The following is a 7,799-nucleotide window of genomic DNA, read 5'->3' on the forward strand; positions in this document are numbered from 1 at the left end:
GAGATCCGAGCTCATTAGAGGAGCAGGTGGGGATGTCTGCAGCTGAATAAGCAGGTTGCTTTGGGAATAACATGAAACAGATGTCCTGTCTTCGCACTCCCTGAACATTTTCTTCAAATAAATTGCAAGTGCAGGGTTTAAGGCTGAATCTGTCATTTATCTCTTTAGCAACTCTTCTTCTGTTTTCTTCTGTCTGTTTCCTTTCACAGTAGCAAATCTTTTCTGTAAAAGGATGACTTAAGAAGCTAGAGAGCAAAAAATGCTTTTTAATTGAGCAAGGGAAATGAGTTTACTGAAGCTTCAGGTAGAGAATAGTGGGAGGTGCTCTGCACATGGTCCAAGATAGGCACATATTCAAACAGTGTCAAAGCTCACTGAAGAAAAATCCATACCAGGCTTTACTAAGGGGATTTCCCTTCAAGATATTTTCCCAGCAACATTTATTGTTCAGGTTCGGAAGGGAGTTGGGTTTTTACATATGCTAAGTATAGCTTGTGGTCTGTTATTTCAGTACAGCAATGCACTTTCCTATCAAATGCCTGAAACAGATGAGGGGACACTGGTTCTGATTACATACCCAAGTCCTGGGAAATGGGCAGGTCTAGAACCATTCACAGTTACCAACAACATACTCTCTTTAAGTAATAGATTACTTAAAGTACATACAAAAGCAAAGGAGATTTGATTCTTCTTTGTGCATTAAGATTTTACTTTGAAAGACCAAAGCAACCAGCCTTCTACAAACAGGCGATGTTTTGGGATGTCACCCCAGCCTCTACCAGAAGGCTGGTCACCAGAAAGCCCCTACCACTCACAATCTACAAGTGACACCGTGAGGTTTCTTCTGGTTAGGCAACCAGCCCCCTTCATCAAGGTCCAGGATTTGCATTTAAAAACATACTGCAGCGGTGATGTGCAAGGGACTAAAAAAACAGGCAACAAACTTCTAAGACTATATTAGTGGAAAAAAAAAATTGGACTTACAGGTCCACTGTCTTTGCTTACGATTGACAGCTTAACCCACAGTGATACAGGAATGCCATTTACTGTCTACTATACTGCCTATGGGATAACTTTTCCTATGTGCAATTCTCTTAACAATAAATCAGCAAAGTGCAAAAGAAACTACCAAAAATCTGCACAGAGAGTTAGTTCAGGTTTCAAGTCAAAGAGGCAATAATTCACCAACTCTATCAGCACTACCAGAAGTTAATGCAAAATAAATTCCATGGGAGTTTGCAAAAAAGTCAGATGACAATAATACCTTAGTAAGGCAGAACATATTTTATGCATCCTGCTCATTAGTTGCAAAGCCTGTCTGCATGACTGTTTTTTCTCATTTGAATTAATCACACTGTATATTATGAAGAGACCCGCTGAGCCCTTTAGTACATAAAGCATTTAAAAGATGTTATTAAAAAAGTTATTCTAGAATTTTGCGATTACACATACATTTGTACACTTGCATTTAATTGCTTGTCTTACTGTCAGTCCACAGCAAGCTAAAGACACGGGAGTCCGTTTACACAGACGGACTTTTGGAGCCATTATAGGCACGCTCACAAGAAAGTAACAGAATTATTCTTCTGGAAAGGCTATAAATTTAAAATCCAAGTCACAGAGCAGCTGTTTGGCATAATTAGATTTGTCAAATTATTTCATATTGAGTTTATACAGCATCTCGACTTTGATATACACCGCAGTTCCAAAAACAGGAACCCAGAAAACCCATGTTCAATCTAGGCCATGAATAGTGCCAACAACCTCAAAACAATGCCATGTACTGAAGCTCCTCTGTGCAGTATCTCAGTTATTCTGGAGCCTTAAAACATTTAAGGTACAGAAAAATCCCTTTGCGAGTCAACAAAGCCAACTGTCTGTTTACTGATATACATCCCCTCACATGAACTAAGTGTCAATCTTAAAAAGAAATTAAACTTTTTGCTTCAGACTTTATAGGAAGACACTTTTGCTAGCTTGACATTCTCTTCCAATTGATAGAATAAATGCAGCCGCTGCTAGTTTATCCCCATTTGCTCCCGCACCAGACAGCTCTTCTCCCTCTCGTGTTCACCCTCAACCTATTCATAGACAACAGCAAAAAACGTCCAGCCTGCCCTTAAAGTGAGACTTAGGCACTGATTTTTGGGCTACAGCCTTGGTTTTGTGCACAAGCCAGACAAGAATCATTTCTGCACACCAGAAGTCTTCGCTCTGCTGACATTCAAAGCAGGAGAATAACAGAGTATGAATTTCTGAGCCCAAACAATACAACAGACAAACAAGTTTCACTCAGACACCCAAGGACCAAGTTGGTAAAGGTTGACGCAAGGGCAGCAGACCCAAGTGCTAAATGGATAAAATGGCATCCCTAGCAGTTTTTTTCCTCATTCATTATCAGTGCATTTTTAGAGTCACCACATAACCCCGTGCACCCTTCCCCACAGGGATATCAGTATTGAGTCATTTGTCAGCAGAATATTGTCACATTTTACAATATCACCCTTAAATACGAGAGCCCTCACAGGACAGTGCTGGAGGTTATTGATTTTGAACACTGACACAGCAGACAGCATCCCCCCCAGCAGGAGAGATGCCCAAGGTCAAATGCCTTCTTAAAATACACATTTGGCTACCAGGAGTTTCATTAAGTACAGTAAACCATCACGTATTGACTGGCGGCACTATTTATAAATAATCAGCCTGTACAGTGCTGACCCCTTTTTTATTTAATGAAATTTGTTTTGTCTTGTCAGCATCACGTATTTTGAGTTAGCGCAATACTGTGACCTCTCCCACACTAAAAATGAAACTGTATATAAAGACTGTCATAAAAGCCCAGCAGTAGCAACAGCTCCCGGAAATAGCATATATCTATTTAAGTAATGCAAACAAGATGTCAAGTCTTCAAAAACATAAGCTGTTAAACCAAGCACCAAACCATCCATAAATGTTTGCATACCGCAGAGCAAGAGAGAGCTCTCTCCTTCATTCAGCCTCCATAAAATAAATAATATATTATGCGCAAGCAAAATTTGTGTTATTGCAACAGTGACAACAAGTCATCTCGAATTAAGGCATTCAAGAATTCAAGCTCTCCCTCTTTGTGCATTTCCTAAAGGAAAAGAATTTCCTAAAGGCAGTATTTCTTGCACAGGAGCTGCCATGTCCTGGACCACTGTGGGCCGAGCAAGAGGGCAATGACCAGGGCTGAGCTTCAGCAGAGCCACCCAGCTCAGAGCTCCCAGAGAGGGGCCGATGTCCCACTGCCCTCAAACGTGATGCTTTCTTAGTCCTGCACTGCTTTCTCCTCCTGGTCCCAGAATTAGCAGGAGCTTTACCTACCGTAGGCTAGCAAAAACTCATTTTGAATTAATGGTCTTTCATTACCTTATGGACTTTCGTTATTTCTAATTCTATTCTTTATGTCACAGGGATCTCTCTTCCTCCTCCTGCCCCACTGCTGTTTTGCTCACCTGACCTTTAAATTCTTCTGTAGCATCCATAAGGTGTGGGAGGGGAAAGGAACCACAACCAAAAAATCCAGGAAACAGAAGCTTTTAACTTCAGGCCATACTATATTTAGCAGTTCCCTGGTGTGTCGCTATGTTTTTAATTGCTGTTGTCAGAATATATGTGTGAGAGGTAGTTGCTGTTTTATGAAATAAGAATCCTTTATATCAGGGTGTTATGTGTCTGACTGTCATCTGACCAGTTAACAGGAGTGTGAACTGTCAGGGTCAAACCCAGAACCTGTTATTTGTCTATGGCTAAACTTGCTGTGAAAAGTTGGTTAGTTTTGTTTCTGTGCATGTACAGACCCATTTACACAGAAAAAGGTGCATTTTTGATGTGAGCATACATATTTATACATACTATACTGCATCACAATATTTTCATTTGCAAGCGAGCAGTGTTCAACGATGTAACGTGTAATGTATATAGGGAATGGAGAGATACAGAGTTATTACAAGGCAAGATTAAAACTCTTTGGTTGATCTGTATTGATTTTACTTTTGCAGCACTGTCTGCCTGATCATACATCTTCCCATTTCCACCCCGCTGCTGGGCAGGAGGTGGTGCACGATTCGTCTCAGACTGCAGAGCACCGCGTGTATTTGCGTAGCAGAGAAAAAGCCACCAGCATCCTTGAGTGGTTACAAATTACAGACCTCTCACTAGGGGACCAGACTGGAGGCAGGATCCAGTTTTTAGTGTGCCAAAGCCAAATACAGCTAAATTACACTCTCATCTGCTTTACCGAACAGACACAGTACCAGATGCAGTCTCCAGCGAGTCCTTGCCCCGTGGCCAGGGCCACCTTGTGTGGCCACCTGCACCACCACATGCACGAAGCGTGGAGGGGCCATGTCACCAGGGGAGACTCAGTTCACAGCCTGTCACCCTCAGATCAGGTTTAGCCTTTGTGCCAGTGTACACACATGTGTAACAGACAAAATCACCTTGGGAAGCAAAGGCAAGTACTGCACAATGCATGTGCTGAGTGAGAGCACCAGCACCTCCATACTCAGCAGCTGCAACAGCTGCAGTGCTGCCTTTACCACTGCACCAGCACAGAAGTCCCTTCCTTTCCTTGCAACCCAATACAGCTGATCCAGAAGCATCTCCTGCATAACAAACCAGTTCCTACCCCTCCTATCAGACTGGAAAGCAGGAAGCACAAACCCACATTGCCTTTTCAACCTTGTTAGCATTTGCCAAGCATCATTTCAACCCTGACATTATAGATGTTTAATAGGTCCACACTGAAAGTCTCTGAACCTTGCAATCAATACAACTGAGCCACTGCACAAAATTTACCATTGATCCATGTTTCACTTCATTAAACATTAGTTTTACAAGGTTCAAAATGGGTCTGCCTAAAATTGTTTAAGAACCTGTGGCTGCATCATCAGCTCTAAATGGCCATGCAAGACTAACTGTAGGCAAACCTGCTAGTTATTTATTGCCATGCAACAATATCAAATTGGCAAACTCCCTTTTAAAAGTTTGTAATGTGTTCAGCAGTATTTGCTTTAAGCTCAAATACGTTGACAATACTACTTAACAATAATCCTTTCGGATTCAGACAAGGTAACATCCAGCTGTCCCCAATGCACATTCACCTGTAGGTACTGCAAAAGTGATGCTGCAAATACAGATTAATTACACCCCTGAGAAGCTGCTGTCACACAGCATTTCAGCTCTCTCACTACTGTTAAGGAAGGAAAAATTGTACAAAATTTGGAACAGGTTGGTAGCAGGGAATGTCCTCAGCTTGTGCATTGCACAAGGGCAGGACTGTCCATTTGAGGCAGAAAACAGTTGCGGAATTTGTGTGTGCATTTTGCAACTCACCATGGATGATGCAAGTTTCAAGGCAGCAGCACTTTCTCCGAATGCCACTGCTGCCTGAGTGCAGCCACTGCTGAGCTGCCCACCCTGTGGGCTCCAAGGAGAAACTTTCTTTGAAATTCTTCAAACTTTAAATATCTATTTTTTAAAAACCCACCAGCTCCTCTGGAGAAAGCAGGCACAACAGGCACAAGTGCTGCAGCACGTGCCATTAGTCACTCAAAGACCATATGATCCTGAAGTGGACTAAGGACTAAGCCATATAGATTTGCAGCAGTATTAACAGGCACACTCAGTAAATTAATAATCAATTCTGCTTTTTGGTTTGTTTCTTGATCCACACACAAAATCTTGATTCCTGAGCCAGGGTGGCTGAGATAATCTGTCAAGACCTTAGTCTACAGGCAACACGCTGCATGGGATAAACAATGAGGGCTGATAGCAAACCATCACTCTCCTACCGCCACTAACAAACACCATTATTCATCTTCCGGACAAGTTTAATATTTTAGTGCAAATGGTTTTATGTACTGGTATTTCCTCATTTCTATGGCCTCGGGTTGCTAGCCTACATATTTTCACTTTCACAGCCAATGGATGGCAATGGAGAAAAATATTGTACATTCATTACAGAGTAAAAGGAAAAATAATCCCACATCGACTTAATTCCTTCATGGTCTGGCATAATGAACTTCACTCTTTATTCTTGCCTCCTGTAATTTTTCAAACCCTCTGCCACTATAAAATTAATAGCAAGTCCTGGATTCGGTAAAAATCTATTTATGCAAATAACTGAAATGTTGCATACACCATCAGATATTAATCAACATTCTTTAAAAATAATATGTATAGATATATATTTGAAGCGTATCAGTTGCTGACAATCTTTGCCACCTACCCCTTGCAGATGCACCGGAGCAGTCATCCCCAAGCAGGGTTCTCCTTGCTGCCCCTCAGCTGGGAGCTGCTTTTGCAAACGGAAATTTGCTCAAGTGTTTTGGAAATTGCTACTCACTTTTGCTTGTCCCGAGCGCCGAGGCGACAGTCCAGTAAATGGGAGCCACAACACCTGGAGATATCGCTTCTCTCTGCGCAGAACTGCCGCCTTCAGAGGAAACATTCCTGTTTAAGAATCGGGTGTCAGAATTAGACTAGGTTTACAGCCCAGAAACAGCAGCTCTCTTGTTCACAAGGCAATTAGACACTACAAAAACCAGGAAACTGTCGGTTTTACACTGGTACTTCATATTAGAAAGCTGTGAACTGCCCAATAACAAAATCTCCCAGATGCCATTTCTGAGGTGTTACACTTCAGTCGTTATTCACTCTGCCAACGAACGGGAGTAGCAAAGTTCTGAGGTAAACCTTTTTTTGGTTGCTAAAGCTGCACGGCCAGGCCAGGAACACACATATATATGTCCAGATTTGGAGGGTGGCACTACACACAGTGATCAAAACCACCCCTGCAATTACTTCACAAGGTGTTTCTCAGCACCTGGTAAAGCTCCATTAGCAACGGTGTTCAGAAAATTCTCCTCCTTTGTGGATTATTTCTCTGCGTCCCCCAGTTTTGCTTTGAGGAGATAAGCCCTGCCAATGGCAGTGGCTGGAAAGCAGTCTCTTTGATTTTATGACTAATGCATCACACAACGTTTTTGTTGTCACTGTCTGCAGGATAAATGGTATTTCTCTGACACACTGAAATTCATACACAAAATAAACAGATATTCCTACACGAGAAAGGGAGCAGAGAGTCACTCCAGTCACGGATCAGCGCTATTCTGCAAGGCCCAGCAGCCTCTCCTAATTTGCCTGGTGCAGCTACAAAACCAACTCCAGCACTAAAGCAGGAAAGGGGAAAGACTGAAATCAGCTCTCATCTGCAAGGTTTTATTCCTCTGAGCATCAACAAAGGGCATATGGTCTTTTCTCTCAGTGAAGACCACTCCGCACCTGGAAAATTCAAGTTAGGAAGAGAGACCAGAAGGCAAAGGGGAGAAATCTGTTTGTAGAAGCGCTTGGCTTTGCAAACTGAGCTGTGCTGCTCTAATCAGCAGCAACTGTTCCTGTGCACAGCAGTACTATATGCAAATCAAATGTCTCTCAAACAGATGAAGGCATTTTCTTCATATAAATAAATATTTTGCACTGACTTAGAAAAAAAACAAAAACAATAAAAGCCAACAAAATAAACAGGTGCCTGTTGGAATTCTTAAAACAGAGGAAAATCATGTTAATAATAATGGTGTTAATAAGGCTGTTTGGGATCTGCCTTTCGTTTCTGGAATTGTTTTGAAGGCACAGGGATGAAGCCAGAAGCAGACTGGAGGGACCTTCCCCCCTAGAAGTGGAGTTCAAAAAGCAGTATTTTTCTGAGGGCTGCTCCCAAGGTAAGGCCAACAGGCACTCGCACATACCTCCCAGTGGTATCATAAGAAATGATG

Source organism: Nesoenas mayeri (assembly GCF_963082525.1).
Source record: "Nesoenas mayeri genome assembly, chromosome: 3".
NCBI lineage: Eukaryota > Metazoa > Chordata > Aves > Columbiformes > Columbidae > Nesoenas > Nesoenas mayeri.